Here is a 24,414-nt window from a genome sequence, read left to right on the forward strand (position 1 = left end):
TCTACCTGGAGGAAGGAGACCAAGCTTATTCCAGGCTGGGCCAGGCCCAGGAAAGGAGCCTGGGGGTGAGGAGGGGCTGGGCCAGGAGCGTTTAGGAAGAAGGGGATGGAAAGAGGCCTCCTAGCCCATGAGCTGAGTTACCCTCCTTGGCTGAGGGTGGTGGCTTGGGGAGCAGACTCCGGGAGGGGCAGGAAGGATGGTGGCAGCTTGGTAAGCCGTGTTCTGGAAGGTGGGCCCTAAACCCTGAAGCAGACAGATCTGTGGGAATCAGGCTGGGGGAGAGGAAACACCTGCCTTCAGCCCCAGGGCTTGGAGGAGTGGTAAAGGCTACAGCTGAGAAACTGGGGGAGAAGGAAGCAAAACACTTAGAGGAGAGCTCATCTCGGGGCTGAGGAAGCAACAGGAACCGATTTTCATTTTGAGGTGTTAATTGATCTGACTGCACCCCATTGGCTAGACTCTTCCCTACCTGTATTCTGGTCGGTAAGGGAATGAGGCCTTCCCCAGTGGGCAGGGTCCCCAAGACAGAATCAATGCCCGTGTTCTGGAGGGAGGGGATCCATTTCTTTGCTCCTCCTCGGGAGTCCCATCCTCCCTGCCACCATCTTGCTGAGGTGCAACCCCGAAAATCACGCCGCTTCCGCCGCGGCCTCCCGTCGTGGGGGCCCAGAGTGTCACTATTCCTGCAGCCGGCCTTCCTATTTTCAGTAATCTGATTAGGGGTCGATGTTGACGGGCTCAGGGACTGTTTCTCCGTGAGGTCGTTATTTAGCGCGCACCGGGTTGCCTGCTCCCGCGGCTTTGAGCCTGGGGTCGCTGCCAAAGCGGGGAATCGGCTCCCGCAGTCTCAGCCCTTCCCCCGGGGCTCGGGGCGGGATCGACTGCGCAACCCCGCGGCCCCTCTGCTTTCCGCGGCCTCTGCGACCCCGCCCCGCCAGCCTCTCCGCTGCTGGGCTCCACCCTCCCGGGCTCTGCCGTAGTCTGAGAACTCCGTGGAGAATGCGAACTGAGCTGCCAACGGAGGCTTCCTGCCTTCCAGGTCGTGCCGAGCCTCAGACCCTTCTCCCTTCCATTTACCACCAAGTCTCTGGATTGAAGGTCAAGTCAAAGGAGCACAGCCTGTCTTACCCCTGGGACTCCCAGCGCCCAGCACAGAGCCTGGGACGTTAGAGCGCTGGGTCAACGCGCATTGAGAGAAGTACGGGCAGTTTAGGGGGCCTTGGAATCAGCCTGATGCCAGCGAGTTCCTAACCCGCCGTCTGGCCTCCAGTTTCCCTTCTGCACAATGAAAAGCCTGCTCTTCACAGTAGAGGTGACAGGGCGTGGCTAGGCAGATTTGTCACATTGCTGTGGTCTTCGTCAGAAGAAAATCAAAATGAGAGGACCCAGTTAGGGGCAGAAGGAGAGCGGTTAGAATTTGCCGAAGGTGTGGGTGCTGGAAGAGGTAAGGTGGTGTGTAGGGGCTGGACGTCCTGGGCCAGGATATCGGGAGGCTTTACTCTTCCCCACTCCCACTGACCCGAGGTCCTGAGAGGAACAGGGGCTGGGCTGCTCCCTGCCACCTGTCAGCAGGTCAAGTCTTCCACTGCAAACTGCCTCTTATTCAAGAATTTAGCTTCTCTCCAAAACTCCGAAACCCCGATGGGCACTTTTCTCTCTCTCTCTCTTTTTTTTTTTTTTTTTCAATGCTCCTGGCCTTGGACCCAGCACCCAAAGACATGGATCAGCCCTGCCCACTAGGACAGAGCATTGCAGACCCACTAAACCTTGGAGAGAGGAAAGAATCTTGTTCATTCTTTTTTTTTTGAGACGGAGTCTCACTCTGTCACCCAGGCTGGAGTGCGGTGGCCGGATCTCAGCTCACTGCAAGCTCCGCCTCCCGGGTTCACGCCATTCTCCTGCCTCAGCCTCCCGAGTAGCTGGGACTATAGGCGCCCGCCACCTCGCCCGGCTAGTTTTTTGTATTTTTTAGTAGAGACGGGGTTTCACCGTGTTAGCCAGGATGGTCTCGATCTCCTGACCTCGTGATCCGCCCGTCTCGGCCTCCCAAAGTGCTGGGATTACAGTCGTGAGCCACCGCGCCCGGCCATCTTGTTCATTCTTAGTCCCCAGAATAACCAAGACAAACCCCGTTAGCCAAACCCCTAAAAAACTGTTTGATTTAGGTTAGATTAGCTCCAAACTCCAAGGTTAGATTAGCAATCTGACCTTGAAGGGGAACACCCCACTCAGAGTCTTAACTATCCTTCTCTGGAAGGATTCTTCAGGCAATCTGAATTCTTCCCCCAAAGGGTGCCTCTCAAACAAGGCTCCCTATGCAGTCCAGCTCCCTGTTTCTTAGATAAGCATTGATTCCTATCATCCCAGTCGGTATTTGGTGGGTAGGGCTGAGAAGGAAAGAGCCATGAGAAAAGCAAGGCCTCTGCCTTGTCAGACTGGGATGACAACCTTTCTCCACTCATTTCCCCTTTTCTACAGGTCATAGGATTAGAGCAGGCCCTGAGGCTGGAGTCCAAAATGCTTGTGTGGAATGTTTTGCCCTTGGCTTCCTCTGCCAGTATCTCTCTTTGTGTCCTCTTTCCTCTTTCCCTTGTGTGAGCCATTCTTGTTCCACTGACATATTTCCTCCGCACATGTTAAAACAGAAATGACAGAGACTTTCTATTTCTGCCTCTACCTTAAGCCAGTCCTCTGTGTTCAGCCTACACCAACTTGGCTTGAGGGGGGAAACCAGGCAGGATCTAGTGAGAACCAGAGCCAAGGGCCCCAGGTCAGAGAAGAGGCTGTTGAGAGGCAGTCTATGTGTGAAGGGATAGTGGAGAGGCCGAAGGAAAGAAAAGGATTGAGAACATAGGTGCCAAGGGGCAGAGCCCCCATTTCTACCTTTCCTCACCCCAGTTCCTGTCTGCCTGAGATCCTCAGCCTCATCACTCACCTCTGCTCTAGTTTCCCAAGTTTCATGCACAAACCCCTGGGACAACTCAGGGAAGATGAACTGGGATGGGATTAATAAGACCCCCTTCCTCTTGCCTTTCTGCCACTTCACTTGGGGTGTGGCAGAGGGAGTTTGGAGCAGTGTGTTTATTGGTAGGAAGGTCAAGGACTCTCAGCTAGGTTCAAGGAAAGTCTTAGCTTAGAACACCTCATAGCAAGGTCTACCTAGGTTGCATAAACAATGCCAGGAGTACAAACCAGTAGTACACCCTCAATGGAGAGGAAGTTAGCAGCATCTAACAAAGCTACATACACATTTACCCAGCAACCCTACTTCTAGGAATTTATCCAGAAGATGCTCATTCACAAATATGGAAAGATACATACAAGGTGATTTTTTTTTTTTTTTTTTTGAGACAGAGTCTCGCTCTGTCGCTCAGGCTGGAGTGCAGTGGCGCGATCTTGGCTCACTTCAAACTCCACCTTCCCGGTTCAAGCAATTCTGTCTCAGCCTTGTGAGTAGTTGGGATTACAAGTGCACGCCACCACGCCAGCCAATTTTTTGTATTTTAGTAGAGATGGGATTTCACCATGTTGCCCAGGCTGGTCTCAAACTCCTGAGCTCAGGTAGTCCACCTGCCTCAGCTTCCCAAAGTGCTGGGATTATAGGCGTGAGCCACCAAGACCAGCCACAAGGTGTTTTTAAAGGCGTATTTACAATAGGAAATCATTGGAAACTATCCAAATGCCCATTCTTAAGAAAATGGTTGAACAAACAATGGTACATCCATACCATAGAATACTAGGCAGCCAAAAAGAAAAAGAAAGAATGACTGGGAGCCCTGCCAACTTACATGACATGATTGTTAGGATATATTATTAAGTGAAAAAACCAAGACGTAGTACAGTATATAGTATGCCACCTTTGGGATAAGAAAGCAGGAGAAGTAAGAATTTTGTTTTTTGTTTTTTTCTTTTTTTTGAGATGGAGCCTGTCGCCCAGGCTGGAGTGGGATGGCGGGATCTCGGCTCATTGCAAGCTCCGCCTGCCAGATTCATGCCATTCTCCTGCCTCAGCTTCCCAAATAGCTGGGACTACAGGCACCCGCCACCACGCCTGGCTAATTTTTTGTATTTTTAGTAGAGACAGGGTTTCACTGTGTTAGCCAGGATGGTCTCGATCTCCTGACCTCATGATCCACCCGCCTTGGCCTCCCGACGTGCTGGGATTACAGGCTTGAGCCACCACGCCTGGCCTAATTCAAGTACTTTTTAAGCTTAAAACCCTGATTCTATATTCTTTGTGGAATTCATATTTTAAGTAAGAAAAAAAAAACTACAAAGAAATATTGACCTTTACTTTGTAGACATGTTATTGGTTGTAGTATTTGTGTCATAAATTGGAAACTATGTTTTGTTTACTGTATGATAGATGAAATGAGTAACTATGGTGATATTTCTGGAAATCAGGGTCTCACTATGGAAAAAGAGAGATATAAGTATGGAACCAGGGAAGGGGAAAAAGAATCTTGTGGGGTTTTTTGTATATCTTGTGGGTCTGTCCACTGAAAGGACTGTGGACAGGAACACACCTACTACCTGGATTTTTATTTCTAAGTACAACTTCCCACGGGGGAGGTTGTAAGGAACAGGGCTCCCTGAAGAAATGACTAATTCCAAGTCTGAGACCAGGAAAGTATAAGTGAACTATGTTGTGCCGGAAACTAGAGCGTGCTCATGTCATGACATGTTGGCACAGGAGCTGGCTTAAAGGGTCTCCCGCCAGCCAGATGTGAAACGCATTGAGCATTCAAAAGGATAATGGTAATAGATTGTAACACATTGAAGATTAAAAGTTCCTTGAGTTTATTTTGACAGTTGACCTGGACAAGGAGGAGCAGGGAGGGAAAACTCTTAACAGAAATGCCAACGAGGCTAGACACAAGGCCTCACTCTGTAATCCTACCACATTCGGAGGCCAAGGTGGGAGGATCGCTGGAGCCCAGGAGTTTGAGGCTCCCATGAGCTCTGATCATGACACTGCACTCCAGAATGCATGATAAAGCAAGACTCCGTCTCAAAAAATTAAAAAGTAAATGCCAGTTGGGCACGGTGGTGCCAGCTGGGCACGCCTGTAATCCCAACACTTTGGGAGGCCCAGGCAGGTGGATTACTTGAGGTCAGGAGTTTGAGACCAACCTGGCTAACGTGGTGAAACCCTGTCTCTACTAAAAATATAAAAATTAGCCAGAAATTGATTGAACTCAGGAGGCGGAGTTTGCAATGAGCCAAGATCACGCCACTGCACTTCCAGCCTGGGAGACAGAGCAAGACTCTGTATCAAATAAATAAATAAATAAGTAAATTCCAACTAATAAAATCTAGTAGTAATGACAACATTTTTCTTTAAATTTAATTTAATTTTATGGGAGGCCGAGGTGGGTAGATCATCTGAGGTTGGGAGTTTTAGACTAGCCTGACCAACATGGAGAAACCCTGTCTCTACTAAAAATAGAAAATTAGCCGGGCGTGGTGGTGCATACCTGTAATCCCAGCTACTTGGGAGGCTGAAGCAGGATAATCGCTTGAACCCAGGAGGCGAAGGTTGCAGTGAGCCAAGATCACGCCACTGCACTTCCAGCCTGGGAGACACAGCAAGACTCTGTATCAAATAAATAAATAAATAAGTAAATTCCAACTAATAAAATCTAGTAGTAATGACAACATTTTTCTTTTTTTTTTTTTTTTTTTTTTTTTTTGAGACGGAGTCTCGCTGTGTCTCCCAGGCTGGAGTGCAGTGGCGCGATCTCGGCTCACTGCAAGCTCCGCCTCCCGGGTTCACGCCATTCTCCCGCCTCAGCCTCCGAGTAGCTGGGACTACAGGCGCCCGCCACCACGCCCGGCTAATTTTTTGTATTTTTAGTAGAGACGGGGTTTCACCGTGTTAGCCAGGATGGTCTTGATCTCCTGACCTCGTGATCCGCCCGTCTCGGCCTCCCAAAGTGCTGGGATTACAGGCTTGAGCCACCGCGCCCGGCCAACATTTTTCTTTAAATTTAATTTAATTTTATGGGAGGCTGAGGTGGGTAGATCATCTGAGGTTGGGAGTTTTAGACTAGCCTGACCAACATGGGGAAACCCTGTCTCTACTAAAAATAGAAAATTAGCCGGGCATGGTGGTGCATACCTGTAATCCCAGCTACTTGGGAGGCTGAAGCAGGATAATCGCTTGAACCCAGGAGGCGAAGGTTGTAGTGAGCCAAGATCACGCTATTGCAGTCCAGCCTAGGCAAGAAGAGTGAAACTCCATCTTTAAAAAAAACATTTTTTTAATTTAATTTTTAATAGACAAATACTAGTTTCATATATGTATGGGATGCAATGTGGTGTTTTGATGTATGTATACATTATGGAATGATTCAGTCAAACTATCAACATATCCATCACCTCACACATTTATCATTGTTTTTGTAGTGTAAACATTTAAAATCTTAGCAATTCTGAAACATGCGTTACATTAACTGTAGTCACCATGTTGTGCAGTAAATCTCAGAAACATTCCTTCTGTCTAATTGAAACTTTGCATCTTTTAGCCAACATTATCTTTATTTATTTACCTATTTTTAGAGATAGAGTCTCACTCTGTCAGCCATGTTGGAGTGCAGTGGCCCGTAGCTTGAACTCCTAGGCTCAGGCGATGCTCTTGCCTCAGCCTCCCAAAGCACCAGAATAATGAGTGAGCCACTGTGCCAGGTTGGAACTTTAAATTGACCAGTTTGCAGCCTCTACTCTAATAGCTGATTTAGTCTAGCGTTTAATGGATACTAAATCTTTCACCCAATGGGGTGAAAGATTGGTCTTAGCATAGCTTAGTTTGGGCTGCTGAAACAACATCATAGACTGGGTGGCTTAATAAGCAACAGAAATGTATCTCTTCGTTTGTTTGTTTGTTTTTGAGACCGGGTCTTGCTTTGTCATCCAGCTGGAGTGCAGGGACACTATTACAACTCACAGCAGCCTTGATCTCCTGGGCTCGAGCTATCCTCCCACCTCAGCCTCCCAAGTGGCTAGGACTACAAGGCGCATGCCATCATGCCTTGCTAATTTTCATATTTTTTGTAGAGACGGGGTTTCACCATGTTGTCCAGATTGGTCTCGAACTCCTGGGCTCAAGCAATCCACCTGCTTCAGCTTCCCAAAGTGTGGAGATTACAGGAATGAGCCACTGCACCCGGCCTCATTTATTTATTTAATTTTATTATTATTATTATTATTTTGAGATGGAGTTTTGCTCTTGTTGCCCAGGCTGGAGTGCAATGGCACAATCTCAGCTTACCGCAACCTCCACCTCCTGGGTTCAAACGATTCTGCTGCCTCAGCCTCCTGAGTAGCTGGGATTACAGGCATGCACCACTACACCCAGCTAATTTTGTGTTTTTAGTGGAGATGGGATTTCTCCATGTTGGTCAGGCTGGTCTGAAACTCCTGACCTCAGGTGATCCACCTTCCTCAGCCTCCCAAAGTGCTGGGATTACAGGTATGAGCTACCACGCTCAGCCCCCATTTATTTTTGAAACAGGGCCTTGTTCTGTCACCCAGGCTGAAGTGCAGTGGTGCAGTCATAGCTCACTGCAGCTTAAAACTCCTAGGTTCAAGCAATCCTCCCACCTCAGCCTCCCAAGTAGCTGGAGCAGGTGCATGACACCATGGCTGGCTAATTTTGTTATTGTTGTTGTTGTTTTGTAGAGACGAATGACATAGCAAGACTCCACCTCTACAAAATAAAAAATTAGCTGGGCATGGTGGCTGTGCACCTGTGTGTAGTCCTACCTACTCAGCAGGCTGAGGCGGGAGGATAACTTGAACCCAACAGGTCGAGATTGCAGTGAGCTGTGATCATGACACTGTACTCCAGCCTGGTTGACAGAGTGAGACCCTGTCTCAAAAAAAAAAAAAAAAACATGAAACTAAGTAAAGAGTCTGCAGTTGTTTGTTGTGCTATCTTTTTCAACCTTTCAGGTTTGAAATTTTTCCAAACACTTAGCCAGAGAGAGAAGTCCATGCCAGAGGCACTCCTAGATTCCTGGTTTCTTCTCACCTTATCTGCAAAACTCCTGACCAATAGGAGTGTCTTTTCTAAGCTCTTGAGTGCTGAGAGTCCCCATGGAACACACAGAGGGATCTTCTGAGAAAGTAAGGTCCCTTAGGAAGCCTTCCTTCCCACCCTCACTGCTCCCCACCCACAGCCTCTTCTGTCCAGACAGGAGCAGCTGTGCCCTGATGGGTGGGCCACAAAGGGAGGCAGGATGACAGGCATCCTCCCACCATGCCATGCGGCCAGCTGAGGGAACCTGGGGACTGAGGGCTTCCAGAGTCACCCGCCTAACTTGAGGAGGGCGGTCCCAGGCTGTAAGAGAAGAAATTGACCAAACAGCCCAGAGATTGTTGCTGACCAACCTTTAGCATCCCTTAGAATTCTCTAATTAGGTGATTCTGGAAGAAACCAGCAAGCAGTGCCTGCCCAGAGCCTTCACGCCTGAGTTAAGCAAGGCCTTCTAGGCAATCCCTTGGCAAGGACAGCACACCTGACTGTCCTGTCATTGACCCAAATCATTGTGCTACCCACCCCCACCTCCCCATCCTGGTCCTCGCTCTGGAGAGAGATTGAGTTTCCAGGATGGCTTCTCTCTCTTTTTCTCTCCCTCTCTTCTCCTGGAAACCCTGGGGCTAGGCCCTACATGACTCAGGGCTCTTTTTACGTAGGCTCATGTAGGCGAGGGCTATTAATCCTTTAGTCAATTCCCCTTCTGTGTTGGTGAGGGAGCCTGAAAGAGCGGGAGCCAGGAAGTTGGAAGGGGGCAGACAGGGAGGAGTTTGTTCTAGTGGGCTGCCAGGCTTGCCAGAAGAACACGGGACTGGGAGTCAGAAAAGTGGTCATCTGGACTCTTGTCTGCTGTGTAACCTTGATTGAAGCAGGGGATATCTCTGAGCCTTCATCAACTGCACTGTTACATGAAACCAAGTTTGGACATACAGATATTCCTGATTCAAGACCCTCCTCTTCTATAGAAGACAAAGGAGTAAAACTCTCAATGCCCAAACCAAACTCTTTTATCACAGATAGAATCTAGCACAATGTAACAACTTGCAAATCCCACCCTTCTGCCCAGGATAAGCAGGGGAAAAGAGGCCAAAAAGCATATGTCTTTGGACTGCCACCATTGAGGTTTGGGAGTAGAACAGGTTCTAAGATTTCCCACCTCCACCTGCCCGGAACTTCGATTAGGAAGTACCTTCCAAGGCCGTAATTCTGCTATGTCCTAGGCCAGAAACTAAGGCATATTAGCTAGAGGTAGAGAAATTCAAACTTTCACAAAGTTTCCTAGGGCACATAATCCCTCAAAAGTTATTAGATTGAACCATATGAAAATGCCAATATACAACCGCTTTTGACCTACAAAGGCAATTCGTGTAGCTCCCCTACAATATTATTCGACATTGGAGGAATGTCAGTGGGATTGTAGTCAGTGTTGTGAGCTGGAGAGGTTAGGTTTTCATGTGAGCTGTGGGTTGGATTAGAAATTCGGGCGAAGTCGCCAGCTGCTAGGCCAGCTTACCCTCCTTGCCAATCCAGACTTTCGGCCCTAGAGGTAGACATGTTGGCAGAGCCCTTGTTTGGACTCTGGCTGAGATTCTAGCATTAGCCTTCCTGGCAACTGGCCAGGGAAACTGCCCAAGGTAGAGAGGAATGTATCATCCATCTATAGTCCGCTATTCTTGTGTCCCGAATGCCCTGCTTCCTATCTTGGGAGCTGAAGATGGAGGAAAATTTAAGAAAGGAGGAGATAGGAAATACTGGCCCTATTCGTCCTCTGTCTAGGGGGATACAAGACCGGGAACACACACTTGAAATCTCATCTGGCACAGGGACACATGACCTAGTGATGGCTGGTAGCTACTAATAGGATGGCTGGGGGCTGAAGGGGTGTTAGTAGGAATGGGGAGACTAGAATTTGGCAGGGCTCAACTGGAAATTACTCATGGAGGAGGTGACTGCCAAACAGGATTTTAAAGAGAAAGGATAGATTTGATGGAGGAGGGGAGGGGAGATGGGGAGGAAAGGGCATGCTGCTGCATCCCGACTGAGGACACTCGGAGCATCCTGGATAATCGGTCTGGCAGGTAAGGGAGGCTGTCTGATCCCACTCGCTGGAAGGCCTCCAGCCTTTGTCTGAGCCAGCGCCGGTACCGTGGGCAGGATGGCATCTGGCAGCAGCGGCCTGCCGCCTGTCGCTCTCCTGGCACTCATGGACCATTAGGATGATTTTTTGATGTTTCCTCCCTGCCGTCCATGTTACAACCTTCTTTGTGGGGAGCACTCATATGACATCTGTTAGGATGCAAGGATAGGCACAGTAAGCATCCATTTCAGGGGCTTTCTGACCTTGTACAGGGGAGGGCGGTCACCAGGCTTTGGGCTGGTCACCAGTCTCATTTTATTGAGACAGAGCATTTGAGATGGACGGAGAACTGGAACCTCGAGACTTGCCCAAAGACGCTGGGTTAGTTTGAGGCAGAACTGGGGGTACAGCCCAGTTCTCCCCACTCCAAGACTGGACCCTCGACCCCATCACTGCAACACTGTGTGACCAGATCAACACCAAACTTCCCTGGTACCCAACGTCTCTACCCACATGGCAGGGAGAACTATCCCTGTCCCTCCAAGGATGGTATGAGGTCATGTGCTAGGAGCAATTTGGAAGACAGATTCTAGAAACCATAAAGGTGCTGGTGGCATGATTGTTATTGTTGCTGTTATTATTAACAATTAAGGTCGTTAGCACTACAGAAAATGCAAAGAAGAATTTGGCACTGCCCACATCACCGTGCAGCTCACATCACCATGCAGCTCCTAACGGTCCCCTCCACAGCTCCTCCTTGCACACTGGGCCTTGAGCTGAGAGAGGCAGGGTAATTGAGAGGGGAGGCAGAAGTCCTGGAAAGAGGTGGGTAGAGACCTCCTCCTGCCAGGGTATTCTTGGCCCTACCCTTTCCTCAGGGTGTGGCTCCTCCAAAAGGTCAGAGGAAGTGCAGAGGGGAAGCAGTATTAACTCCATCCTTCCTTAGCAGCTGTTTAAGTCAGGTTGGCCGCTGATCTCTGATTTGGGGTCTAAGAGTCAAGAGGGCGGGGTCACCATAATGTGACAGCCCAGGCTGATTTGATTGCCAGAGCCAGTCTGTCATTCATTTGCTTTTTCACGTACCCATTTATTTATCCAACAAACATGAAGTAAGCACAGACCATATGCCAAGCACTATGTTAAGGGTTTGGGAAGAAGTGGTATCCAGGAGGCGAAGGAAGGGCTAAGCAGCACTGACCTTAAGCTCAGGGATGATTGTCCGGAGCCTGGGAACTCACAGCAAGCCCTGCTTGTTGGTAGTGCTCCAGAGAATTAGCATTTGTTTCCCTGGAGAGCACATTTAACCCTTGACTTCAGGGAGGTAAGATCTAGACCTGACACACAACTGAGCTGGGAGGGGCTTTAGATATAATTGCAGGGCAGCCCCTGGTGTTAGCAGTGAGACCATGGCCTGAATGGTAAAGGGCTTGCGCTTGTCCTTTGCTAAAGAAAGCCTTCTCCTGGACCGGGGCACGGTGATGAAGCTGGGTGTGGGTCCAGCCTGGTTTATTCAGCCGCTTCATTGGCCTCCTGGTGTTCCCTGACTTTACCATCTCCTGCTTATATCTGGAGCCTCTGCCTCTGATGGGGTGGAGATATTCTGTTGCTGGGATACCCAGAGGAATCCAAATGGTACTGAGAAATAAAACAATACCTCTCCAGAAAAGCCCTCCTGTTTCTTCTCCAGTCTTTACCTCTTATTTCAGCCTCTTAATCCCTATTTTCAGAGGCAATGTGGTATAAAGGATAAAGGGGTGGATTTAGCTTCAGTTGGTACATGCTGTACACATCTGCACCTAGCCTGAGTTTTGCCCTCTTTAAAGTTTGTGTAATAACACCTTTCGTTATGTACCTCATAGAGTGTTATGACAGACAAATAAGGTATTGTAAGTAAAAGCATCCCATAAACATTGAAGTGCTAGATATACGTAAAGCTTATCATTCCAGTGACCCCCCTCTTCCTATTCCCCTTCTCCATCTCAGTTCCTTCTCTTGACTGCCCAACCCCTTGACCCCACTCCCCAGAACATCCTCCTGTTCTCTGTGTGCTCCCACTTCTGCTCTCACTGCATCCTCCCTCCTTGCCTAGATTAAGACCTAAAACAACACTTGTTGCATCTTTTTTTGAGACAGGGTCTCACTCGCATCGCCCAGGCTGGAGTACAGTGATGCAGTCATGGCTCACTGCAACCTCGATTTCCTGGGGTCAGGTGATTCTCCCACTTCAGCCTCCCTTGTAACTGGGACTACAGGTGCGTGCCACCATGCCCAGCTAATATATAGATATATATTTTGTATTTTTAGTAGAGATGGGGTTTCACTATGTTGCCCAGGCTGGTCTCAAACTCCTGGTCTCAAGCAATCTGCCCACCTTGGCCTCCCAGAGTGCTGGGATTAGACGTGTGAGCCACTGCGCCCAGCTCTTGTCACATCTTAAATAATTATGACAATGGTAGGAGTAATAATCTGAGCTAACATTCATTATTTATGTGATAGGTATTAAACTTGAATCATCTCATTTAATATTCTCAGCGAACGGTGAGGTCGATACTAGCATTGTCTTCATTTTCCACATTGATAAAGATGTTCATAAACCATAAGGCTAAGATGTACCCTTAGTTTAGCCCGTTTATAGATTTCCTCTTTCCATGGCTGAGTGACTGACTGGTTGTCAAGAACATGGGGAGTTTCAACAGCATTTATTGAATGTCGACTAAATGCCAGATGCTTCCAAATTATGTCACAACAACCACCTTCTGAGACAGATACAGGCTTTGTCTTGGAGATCATCTGGTTGTGAGAACAGAAGCCTACTCAAAGAAGCAAAAGTAAAAGCGAGCTTTATTAGAACATTACAGGGAAATAGCACAGAACTTAGGTGTGGGAAGTGTAGCCCCTCTGTGGGCCACACCTACATCCTGGAGCTGTAGCACTCTCTTCTTCACAGATGGGCTCCTGCTGTTTCCCCCACAAGCACAGGACCCGTTGCGGGTGAACCAGGCAGTAGGTTCTATCTCTCAGCCCATGTGGCCTTCCTGCTTAGCTCTCCAAAGTAAATTAACTCTGTCTCTCAGTCCAAACGCCAACAGATGCTGATTCCAGCTTAGATCTGATGTCCACTGCACTCCAGTGATCTGTGGCTTGCGGCAGGGGAGGGAGACTAATCAGGTCTATCTTTTCCATTAGGTCTAGGGGTGGGAGCAGACATTTCTAGAGGGAAAATTCACTGACCTTAGGTTGATTCAAACCCAACTACGTTGTTCAGCACACCAGACTCTCTCTAGGGTATCTTAAAGATAATGCTCTGGTTGAAGCCCTTAAATAACAGGGCATGTGAGTTGTCCCAGAATCTGTGGATTCAGCTGGGACTGGAAAAATAGTATTAACCATTTTTGAACCCTGCTCTGTGCCAGGCAATTAACATGCATTATCTGTAATCCTTACAACAGTCCTACAACATGCTATGGTTCCCATTTTACAGATAAGAAAGCTAACACTCAGTGAGTTAAATAGCTTGCCCAGAGATCATCTGGCTCATTAGGGTTGGGGCTGATATCTGACCCAGGCCTGACACCAAAGCTCATGGCCTTTCTAATACACAAAAAAGGGTTATTTACTCTCCTGGAAGATAAGCTCCATGAGAACAAGGATATTCGTCTTGCTTATTGATATATCCCAAGTGCCTAGAACAGTATTTGGCACATAGTAAGTACTCAATAAAAAAAAATCATCGAGTGGATTTTGCTTTGGTAACTTTTGTACTCCTAGGCTTCCCAGTGTCAGAGGGAAAAAGGACTCAGACAGTGGGCCACTGAGACCAGCGGGGTAACCCTCTGGGTATGCTTCTGGTCCCTAACCCCCACAGCCTACTATGTTTTGTTTGTTTTCATTTTTGTTTTTGTTTTTGTTTTTAGAGACAGGATTTCACTTCGTCGCCCAGGCTGGAGTGTAGTGGTGTCATCATGGCTCACCGTAGCTTCCAACTCCTGGGCTCAAGGGATCCTCCCAACTCAGCCTCCTGAGTAGCTGGGACTACAGGTGTGCATCACCACACCCAGCTAATTAAAAAAAATTTTTTTTTTAGAAATGGGTCTTGCTATGTTGCTCAAGCTGGTCTCAAATTTCTGGGCTCAAGCAATCCACCTGCCTCTGCCTCCCAAAGTGCTGGGATTACAGGCATGAATCACTGCACCTGGCCTCACAGTCTAATCTGATAGGGGACATTAGGAGCAATATAAAAAGTCTGAAAGAAAGTATGACCCTGGATTTATCTGTTTTCTGTTTGTATATCTGACCTAAGCCATTTCGCCCTGTAAAAGGAGCAGTTGAAAAGAGATTTCCTTAACACTGGAAAATCCATTTACTGGGACTAGGAAACAGGATGCTGAGGTCCTATATTGATAGAGAAAAGAATGCAAATTTCCACTGGGTTTTCCGCCCTAGGGGTCAGAGCTTACCAAATCCTGAATCCATTCCTGTTCCTTTCTGTATAACAATGCTCTGTGTCCTAACTCACCCAATTGGCCTTCCAATCCCAGCAGGTGGTGTTATATAAAAGTGCAGATTTGAGGGAGTGTGATGGAACTGGGTTCAAGTCTGGCTGGCCAGCTATGTGACCATGGACAAATTATTTAGGCTCTCACACTCAATTTCCTCTGGAAAATGTGAACATACACAAATGCAGAGTGATACATGTTCTGAGTGCCTGGCTCACTACTATGAGCCAGGATAGTCATTGAATTTTAATTTTTCCTCTTTTGTCCCTCCATTTCTCCCTTTCTTTTCCATGGAGCCTGGCACCAGCCTGCCCACCTGCTCCCTGCTAACCTCTGGACTCAGTATATTTATAAAAGGGTCATAGCCTATTGTCTCCCAGTAACAAAAGGCCCAGAGGCCCCAGCCTCCTGCACCTCTCCATCAAGGGGCTGACCAGGGGCCCCATCATTTCCATGAGACAGGTTACCCTCTTGGTGCCAGCTCTACGGCTTTGCTTGATATTTGAGCAAGAAGAGTCCTGGTGAAATAAGGCAGAGTGGAGGGTAGACAGCTGCAACCACCTCACCTTGTTTACTCTTGCCCTGCATTCCTCCCCTAGGAGTAGATGCTGTAGAAGTCAATGCTGGGAAATCTCTTGTTGATGGAGGGAGTCAGACTGGGTGACAACACTACTTGTTTTTGTAGAAGCTGTAGCCCAAGGGTGCTATCACTATTTGGTCACCCAGATCAACTGTCAGCTGCACTGGAATTGAGCTGCCCCTGGATAAACAGGCAAGAGAGTCTCAGACTGGAATCTCCCTGCTTTTCCCAGCACACACCCACACAGAGACTTTAGCTGGCAAGAAGTGGCAGCTTGGCCGAGATAATGCGTGAACCAGAACTTGCCTTTCCTGGCTGGAAGGTGCTTGGCATTAAGTGCAGTTCTTGCTCCTGCTTCCTATAGATCACTTAAGTGCTCCAGGCTCTCTTGGAACGGGAGAATTCTCTGGTCCCCTCCCAGTTTCTCAGGGATAGCATCCAATGATGGGAGATGGTTTCAGAGGCAGTGACTTACAGACAAGGGTGTGAATATTAGCTGAGAGTTCATGTGAACAGGCTTATGGCAGCATGGTTTCTGAGATGCAGCGACTTGTTGGTTTTGGCTGCAGCGTTTTCACTGAGCCCACTCACCAACCTGCAAGCTACTTAAAAGGAGAGTGATGCTTTAGTCATTCCTATATACTCAGTGTTTAGCACAGTCCTTGGCTCATAGAATGAGGATCAGTAAAGAATGGATGGATGGGCTGGGCCCCCTGGCTCACGCCTATAATCTCAGCACTTTGGGAGGCCGAGGAGGGTGGATCACCTAACGTCAGGGGTTCGAGACCAGCTTGGCCAACATGATGAAAACCCATGTCTACTAAAAGTACAAAAATCAGCCAGATGTTGTGGCATGTGCCTATAGTCTCAGCTACTCAGGAGGCTGAGGCAAGAGAATTGCTTGAACCCTGGAGGCAGAGGTTGCAGTAAGCCAAGATCGTGCCATGGCATTCCAGCCTGGGCAGCAGAGCAAGACTCCATCTTAAAAAGGAAAAAAAAAAAAAAAAAAAAAAAAAGAATGGTTGGATGGATGGATGGATGGATGGATGGGTATAAAGAAATAGAAAATTGTTTCTAAACAAATAGACCACGGTGAACTTTACCTTCTTCCTTCCCAGAGCCGCCTTTCCTGCTCAAAACCTCATCATCTCATGCCTGAATAATTGCAAAGGTTTCTTAATGACAGGCAGGGTGGTCTAGAGAAGTGAGTTTCAGACTGGAAATTGGGAGACCTGGAATTTGAGCCACTTAAGTTGTTCTATCACTTTTGAAATATCACTGAACCTTTCTGGGCTTCAATTTGTTGAGATGTAAAATGAATAGTTTGGGCTAAATGTACTTCTAGGATGTTTCAACTCTAACATTCTCTGCTTCCTCCTACCCAAACAATGCTACAGATTAATTATAGTTGGGTACCAACATTTAAAAGTAAGATCTCACTGCTGTCTTGCTCAGCTGGGCTTCGGTGACAGAGACTGGGGACATCTTCCTAGGAAGTTGGTGACTAGAATGTGAAAAGAAACAATGGCCAGTTCCCCAGGAGACTTGGCTTAGGAACTGGTCTCCTAGAATTATTGAGCCCTTGTCTAAGGAAGTTCCACCTTTCGCTCTCCCTCTTCAAACTCAAGCTGGGAGCTTGTGAGGCTCCCTGTAGCCCCACTCTGTATGACTCTATGTGGCCACTATGCCAAGGTGGAGAGGAGGTCTGGACACCATTTGGCATCCTAGTAATGGTGGTGATTCTCTTTTTACTTCTTTCTGGTGTCCAACGTCCTCTAGTGTCACTGGCACAAAACAGGTCAGGCTATTGGAAGGCCACACTGCTTAAGAACAATGTCAGAAGATCCAGGCTCCCAGTTATATTCAGATTAGTGAAGTGCACCTTCTCCTAACTTACTCAGCTTGTCTCCTGCACCTAGTGCTATAAACGGTTGTGTTTCAGAGCTCCCCAGGCTGGCCGAATCCATAGTTCCAATCCCCAAAGTCCCTTGTCTAAATGTGATCTAACTTCTGCCCCAGTTTAACCCAGGGCTGTTTCTGACTCAGCCCCTGTCATCCTGCCTGGGCCCTAGGCAACACTGCCTCTCTAACGCCCTAGCTAGACAGAGCATTCCTGCTTACCCAACCCACAGACTCTCCCTACTTTCTGGGTTACATGCTTTTCTTCTGCTTGTTGCTTTATAGCTCAGTCCATTATTCTGTGATCTAATCTAGCTAGTTTTGTGAGTTTTTGTTTGTTTGTTTTTTCATTTAAAAAGCATCTATATTTTCTTTCATCAACTTTGCATTCATCACAGTCATCACTCCTCATTCAACACCTTCCCATCTTATATTCCCCTTTCTTTCTTTTTTTTTTTTTTTTTTTTTCCTGGAGATGGAGTCTCACTCTATCACCCAGGCTGGAGTGCAGTGGTACGATCTCGGCTCACTGCAACTCCGCCTCCTGAGTTCAAGCGATTCTTCTGCCTCAGCCTCCCAAATAGCTGGAATTACAAGCACCTGCCACTGTGCCTGGCTAATTTTTGTATTTTTAGTAGCAACAGGGTTTCACCATCTTAGTCAGGATGGTCTTGAACTCCTGACCTTGTGATCCATCTGCCTCAGCCTCCCAAATTGCTGGGATTACAGGCGTGAGCCACTGCACCCAGCCGTATATTCCCTTTTCATAGGAACATTGACATAGTTAAACCCTACCTTATTCTATGATCATTCTTGTTTCAGTCACTTTTAGAGACACCACATCTCCAGAAGGGCTTTTGTTGTTTTCTCGGTGTACTTTAATCCAAATGGCAATTTTTTAGCCAAGTGGTTATTTTTTAAGAACATTTACTTTTTTTCCTGAGTATAAAAGTAATATGTAAAAAGGATCTCACACATACTGAGCACTTACTGTATTTCAGGCACCAAAACACATGCTAAAACTGCATGACCTCATTCCCTCCTCATGACAATCCTAATAAGGAAGGAGTCATTCTTATCTTCCCTTTCAAATAAAGAAACTAAGGCTCAGAGAGATAAAATACTTTTATCCAAGTTCCCACAACTACCAAGTGGTGGATGTGGAATTCAGATCATGGCTCCCAAACTTTAGAGTCCAAGGGTGTGGTGGCACGTGCCTGTAGTCCAGCACTTTGGGAGGCTGAGGCAGAAGAATTGCTTGAGTCCAGGAGTTTGAATCCAACTTGGGTGATATAACAAGACCCCATCTCTAAAAAATTTTAAAAAATAAAAGTAAAAAAAGACTCAAACAGGTGCGGTGGCTCCCGCCTGTAATCCCAGCACCTTAGGAGGCCAAGGCAGGTGGATCACCTGAGGTCAGGTGTTCAAGACCAGCCTGGTTAACGTGATGAAACTCCATCTCTACTAAAAGTACAAAAATTAGCTGGGCATGGTGGCAGGTGCCTGTAATCCCAGCTACTCAGGAGGCTGAGGCAGGAGAATCACTTGAACCTGGGAGGGGGAGGTTGCAGTGAGCCAAGATTGTGCCACTGCACTTCAGCCTGGCAAGAGAGCGAGACTCCATCTCAAAAAAAATAAATAAAAATAAAAAAAGATTCTGAGCTATGCACTGCCTCTACACAGGATCATCCTAGAAAGTGTGGAATATTCAGAAAAGCATGAAGAGAAAACTAAAACTTTCACAAGTCCAGACATAACTGCTAACATTTTGGTGTAGTCTCTTTTAGTCTTTTATATACGCGGGTGAGTATATACATTTTTTAAACGAAATTGGGAACACGTTGCATAATAAGATTTTGATTTAATTTTTTTTCCTACCCAATACTAGATCATGAGCATTTTCCCACATCATAAAGAACTGGTCACAAGTCAGCCCCAAATATAGTCCAGTGGAATCCAATGACAGCAGGCAACCAGAGGCAAAGTGTCTGTGGTTTTAGAAGGGAAATAAAGAAGCTGAAGGGCCGGGCACGGTGGCTCATGCCTGTAATCCCAGCACTTTGGGAGGCTGAGGCTTGAGGCCAGGGTTTTAAGACCAGCCTGGGCAACTTAGTGAGACTCCATCACTTAAATAAAATAACAAATAAAAAAATTAACCAGGTGTGGTGACGCACACCTGTAGTCCCAGCTACTCAGGAGACTGAGGCAGGAGGATCCCTTGAGTCCAGGGCTTTGAGGCTGCAGCGAGCTCTGATTGCACCACTGCACTCCAGCCTGGGCGACAGAGCAAGAGCTTCTCTCTAAAAAAACAGAAAACAAACAAACAAAAAAAAAAACAAATGGCTGGACACAGTGGCTCACGTCTATAATCCCAACACTTTGGGAGGCAAAGCGGGAGAATTGATCCCAAGAGTTCGAGACCAGCCTGGGCAACCTAGTCAGACCCCATCTCTACAAAACGTATGAAAATTAGCTGAGCGTAGTAGTGCGTGTCTGTGGTCTCAGCTACTCGGGAGGCTGAGGTGGGAGGCTTGCTTGAGTCCAGGAGGTTGAGGCTGCAGAGAGCCAAGATCGTGCCTCTGCACTCCAGCCTAGGCAACAGAGGAAGACTCTGTCCCAAAAAATTTAAAATATGAATAAATGATTAGGGGAAAAAAAAGTGCTGATGGCCATAGCCTTTGCTTTGGAAGATGATCACCTGGAGCCAGCCTGGGTGGTGCACAGGGTCTGATCCTGGGATGAGAAATCAGAGAGGGGAGAAGGCTTGGAACTCTTGGGTCGCCTTTGGGAAGTACCTTCCTTTATGTATCTGGATCGCACATGAAGGTGTGAGAAGATGGGCAGGCCAACTTGTGTTTGAAGTGGGAGTCAAAATGTAAAGTGGCTTTTACGCAGGCTCAGCTAAAGGCCAGGCTTCTGGAATAAGATGTGGAACACCCTAAATAAAGCCCCCTATAAACGTGTGAGTGGGATTACTCATTCATGGCGGAGAGGCTGGCTCCTCCTGGTGGTTTGGGTTCTCATGCTGGCCTGTGATTGGAGAGAACCATAAAGATTTCCTGCCTTCATTCTCTTAAATGTATATGTGTGAAAGAGAAGCTAAGTATATTTTATCTGCAGCTATATTTTTAAAGAAAAGAAGCGTTTAAAAAAAAAATCCAAGAATAGAGCAAGAAGGGGCAGAGAGAAAGGAAGATCTGGAGGCTGTCACCAGCCAAAAGATAATTAGCAACCGTGGGGCTGGGGACAAAGACAATGTCTAGTGTCTGTGATGGGACACTAGATGGGAAAGTCTCTGTGCTTATGGTGGGCCACTCGACACCCCTTGGCAGTTAGGCAGCTTTGGAGTGACAGCCTGAGGTGCCAGCCTCTTGGAGGTTGTACAACTGACTGCTACAAATTCAAGAGTGATAAAGAGTCCTGGTGGCCTCCATGACAGATACAGGCTGGTCCAAGGCACCTGTTCGGTGCAGGATCCAGGGCCAGGACATGGAGTCTTGGGTTCACCCATGAGCTGGTAGCACCTTTTGCCATATGACTCTGGGGAAGCCTTGGGCTACTCTGTGCTCACAGTTTGTCCCCTGACCCATACCAAGGTTTCACCCCTCCACCTTCCTCCTACCTGGGCATCTTAAGGACAGAGATGAGAAATATGGAGGGAGATGCTTTGGGTTTCCATTATGAATATAGAGAGTTTTTCATCATTACATTGGTTATCTCAGAACCTCAGGGGAACCAATGTAATGCAACACATGGGAAGGAAACGGGGTATTATTGTTGAACATGCCACTTAACTGCTGCAGCCTTTTCACTCTCCTTAAAATATCAGATAATATCCTCTTGAATACCTTACAGGGTAAGGTAAGTGACAAGAATCACTTGAGATAATGGATGTGAAAGTACTTTGTATACCATGGAGTACCTACAAATATACAGATTCGTAGTTTTGGAGATTGTTGCATGGGAAAGGCCTTCCTTACTCCCCTGAGGTTGGGGAGACCATTCATTTCTCCAGCTCCTATAAAATTTGAGTCCTCTTTCTTGAGTAGGGTGGCTTCTCTCCATGCTGTGGAGTGGGAGAGTTCCAGCAAATGTGAATGATGTGTTCAAAGTGGGCGAAAAATCTTGGAATCTTGGGGCATTAAAAAGAATTCCTTAATTTATTTCCACTCTTGACCAAGCCAGTAGCTAACAGTGTGACCTTAACCTCTTAACTCTGAGCAAGTCACTTAACCTCTGAGCCTCACTTGTCTCGTTCATCATTTGTTTGTATCCACAAACGATAGTTACGATAATCTAAGGAGAGAGGATGGAATCTAAATGGAAGTGCTTTGAAAAGTTCAAAGTGCTGCACTTTAGGGTGGGCATGGTGGTTCACACCTATAATCCCAGTTCTTTGGGAGACTGAGGATAGCTTGAGCCCAGGAGTAACATGGGGAAACCCCATCTCTACCAAAACCAAACCAAACCAAACCAAAACAAAATTAGCCAGGCATGGCTGTGCATACCTATAGTCCCAGCTACTCAGGAGGCTGAGGTGGGAGGATTACTGAGCCCAGGAAGATTGAGGCTGCAGTGAGCCTTGATCATGCCACTGCACTCCAGCCTGGGAAACAGAGACCCTGACTAAAGAACAAACACAAAACAAAAAAACAAGTGCTGTACTTTACAGCCCAGAAAAATTGAGGTCACGGAAACTCCACAGTCCCCACTCATACCCAGCCAGGCAAGTCACACTCTCCACTCTGGGGCCCAGGGTCCCCATATGCTAAGTGGGGTGTGCTCCAAGTTACCTCCCCTTCTTCCAGAGCTGCTGCGCACTAATGAGAACACTCACTTGTAGACGCTGGAATAGCCTGCGTTGAAGCATCTCAGATTTACCCCAGCCTTCCCTTCCACGGTGATGTAAACAGAGTGGCTTTCACGCACACATCCCAGAACCAGCCCAGTTTTTGCCCTTGTCCTCTGACATAATGCATGCATTGATCAATAGACATTTATCAAGCATGCCTGCCCTGTAAAGCTTGGAGCAAGTCCCTGTTCCCCTGGGTTTTGGCAGCTCAAGGACGGGAGCTCCCGGGGAAGCTGTGCTGAGAAGACGGCTGAGCTACTGAAGCCACAGGGTTTGGTTTCAGGGACGCCAGGTGAGGGGCGGAGTAAGAACTGGGAGGGTTCCCCAGGTGTGTTCCCCAGGGTGTGGTGTGGTGTGGTGGGGGACAGGACGAGGGTCCCCGGGGAGGGAGAGAGGTGCTTGGCTGGCTGGGTCGAGTGAGTCATCGGCCCCCTCTGAGCAATCGCTGCTGCCCGGGTGGAGTCGGCCCGCCTTATTTGGCGCTTCTGTGCTGAGCCAGGCCTCCAGGGCTAAGGCGTTTGTTTCCCCAGCTGCTCCCCGGGCCGCGCTGGGAGCCAGCTGAGCCTGGCGCCTGCGGCTGAGTCGCACCGCGCAAAGGGCCGGGGAGCTGCAGGTCCGAACTCGGCCGGCCCGGGGCGAGGGCGGGCGGGGAGCGGGGCTGGCTGGGGCGAGCGACGGCGGCAAGGCTGCCGCACCCCCGGGACTCGCTGGTGCGAGGCTCCGCGTGCGGGCCACGGAGGTCCTGCACGGGGCAGCTCCCAGGCCTCTTGTCCCTAGAGCAGTAAATGCAGATGAGCACCTCTGCCATTCACTGTACTCCCACTCTCATCCCCCTCCTCCCTCTACCACCACCAAAAAGCCAGAATGTTTAAGTTGATTGATATTTTTTTTATTAGGCTAATAACATCAGATGCAGTATATTGACTATGGTTTTTGTTTTGTTTTGTTTTGTTTTGTGTTTTCGTAGAGATGTGGTCTCACTGTGTTGCCCAGGTTACTCTCTTAATTCCTGGGCTCCAGTGATCCTCCTGCCCTAGCCTCCCAAAGTGCTGGCATTACAGGCGTGAGCCACTGTGCCTGGCCTTGACTGTGTTGTTAAATGGCTATTTTAGACCATGAAATTGTCAACAAAAGTTCTTATTTAAAAGAGTCTTGATACCTTTAGGTGGTTCCATGGCTATCTTTGATCATACAAGTTAAAAAAGGTTGCTGGTAAAAATAGGAAGCTTTTTTTTTCTTCTCTCTCTCTGTCTCTGCCTTTCATTTCTAGTTCTATCTCTTGTTTATTTCTCAGGTGCACAAAATTGGATGGAAAATCTACAGTTCATGACACTTTCTTGACTGGTTTATGCATGCCTTTCTTTTTCTACTTATTTATATATGCTATTAATGATTTTTCTTAACGTAATGAACACACTTGAACCCACCACCCAAAAATGAGATCACTACCATTTGCATCCACCTATGAGCCCTTCCTATTCTATCCCCCCACCTCATCACCTATCCCAACCACTGCCTTGCGCTGTAATGTTGTATTCACCATTCTCTTGATAAACATATGTATGCCTAAAGAAACATATTATTTGTACTTGCTTTATATGCTTTATCTAAAAAATATACTAGCTGGGCACAGCAGCACACGCCTGCAGTCCCAGCTACTTAGGAGGTTGAGGCAAGAAAATCACTTGAGTCCAGGAGTTCGAGGCTGCAGTGAGCTTCGATTAAACCACTGCACTCCAGCCTGGGTGACAGAGTGAGCCTGTATCTAAATATATGAACACACGGCTAGGCACGGTGGCTCATGCCTGTAATCCCAGCACTTTGAAATGCCGAGGCAGGGAGATCACCTGAGGTCAGGAGTTCGAGACCAGCTTGGCCAACATGGTGAAACCCCGTCTCTACTAAAAATAAAAAAAATTAGCCGAACATGGTGACAGGACGCCTGTAGTTCCAGCTACTCAGGAGGCTGAGGCAGGAGAATCGCTTGAACCTGGGAGGCGGAGGTTGCAGTGAGCCGAGATCATGCCACTGCACTCCAGCCTGAGTGATGGAGCGAGACTCTGTCTCAAAACAAAAAAGTGGGCAAAACAAAACCCTTTACAGACAAATAACAACAGAGGTTTCTACCAACAGACTCCTTCACTAAAGCAACTTCTTTTTTTTTTTTTGGACACAGAGTCTTGCTCTGTCCCCCAAGCTGGAGTACAGTGGCACAATCTCAGCTCACTGCAGCCTCCGTTTCCCAGGTTCAAGCGATTCTCCTGCCTCAGCCTCCCAAGTAGTTGAAATTACAGGCATGCGCCTTCACACCCAGCTAATTTTTTTTTGTATGTTCAGTAGAGACGGGGTTTCACCATGCTACCCAGGCTAGTCTTGAACTCCTGACCTCAAGTGATCCTCCCACCTCGGCCTCCCAAAGTGCTGGGATTACAGGCATGAGCCACTGTGCCAGGCCTACTAAAGCAACTTCTA

At 47.7% G+C, this 24,414-nt stretch overlaps 1 protein-coding gene and 2 long non-coding RNA genes across 16 annotated transcripts in view; 1 reads left to right on the top strand and 2 right to left on the bottom strand.

Moving 5' to 3' along the window:
* The window catches only part of ATP2B4 (ATPase plasma membrane Ca2+ transporting 4), a 114,632-nt gene that overhangs the window by 1,862 nt on the left and 88,356 nt on the right, over window positions 1–24,414 (top strand). Inside the window, exon 1 of one of the 14 annotated variants that reach the window (XM_077993823.1) lies at window positions 21,987–22,234. The exons of the other annotated variants lie outside the window; for them this stretch is intronic. The gene's annotated coding sequence lies outside the window, so the exon portion shown is untranslated. Of the gene's footprint in view, window positions 1–21,986; window positions 22,235–24,414 lie in introns of those variants that run through there. 14 annotated transcript variants of the gene reach the window in all.
* Window positions 9,466–20,252, bottom strand: LOC144341210 (uncharacterized). The gene is made up of 3 exons (XR_013418022.1): window positions 19,351–20,252; window positions 17,632–17,829; window positions 9,466–12,270 (listed from the first exon to the last, which is right to left on the bottom strand). It is a non-coding gene; the product is annotated as an uncharacterized LOC144341210 (long non-coding RNA).
* On the bottom strand, window positions 12,412–16,211 carry LOC144341209 (uncharacterized). The gene is made up of 2 exons (XR_013418021.1): window positions 15,835–16,211; window positions 12,412–13,984 (listed from the first exon to the last, which is right to left on the bottom strand). It is a non-coding gene; the product is annotated as an uncharacterized LOC144341209 (long non-coding RNA).

This window comes from Macaca mulatta, chromosome 1 (assembly GCF_049350105.2).
Source record: "Macaca mulatta isolate MMU2019108-1 chromosome 1, T2T-MMU8v2.0, whole genome shotgun sequence".
In the NCBI taxonomy this organism is placed as follows: Eukaryota; Metazoa; Chordata; class Mammalia; order Primates; family Cercopithecidae; genus Macaca; species Macaca mulatta.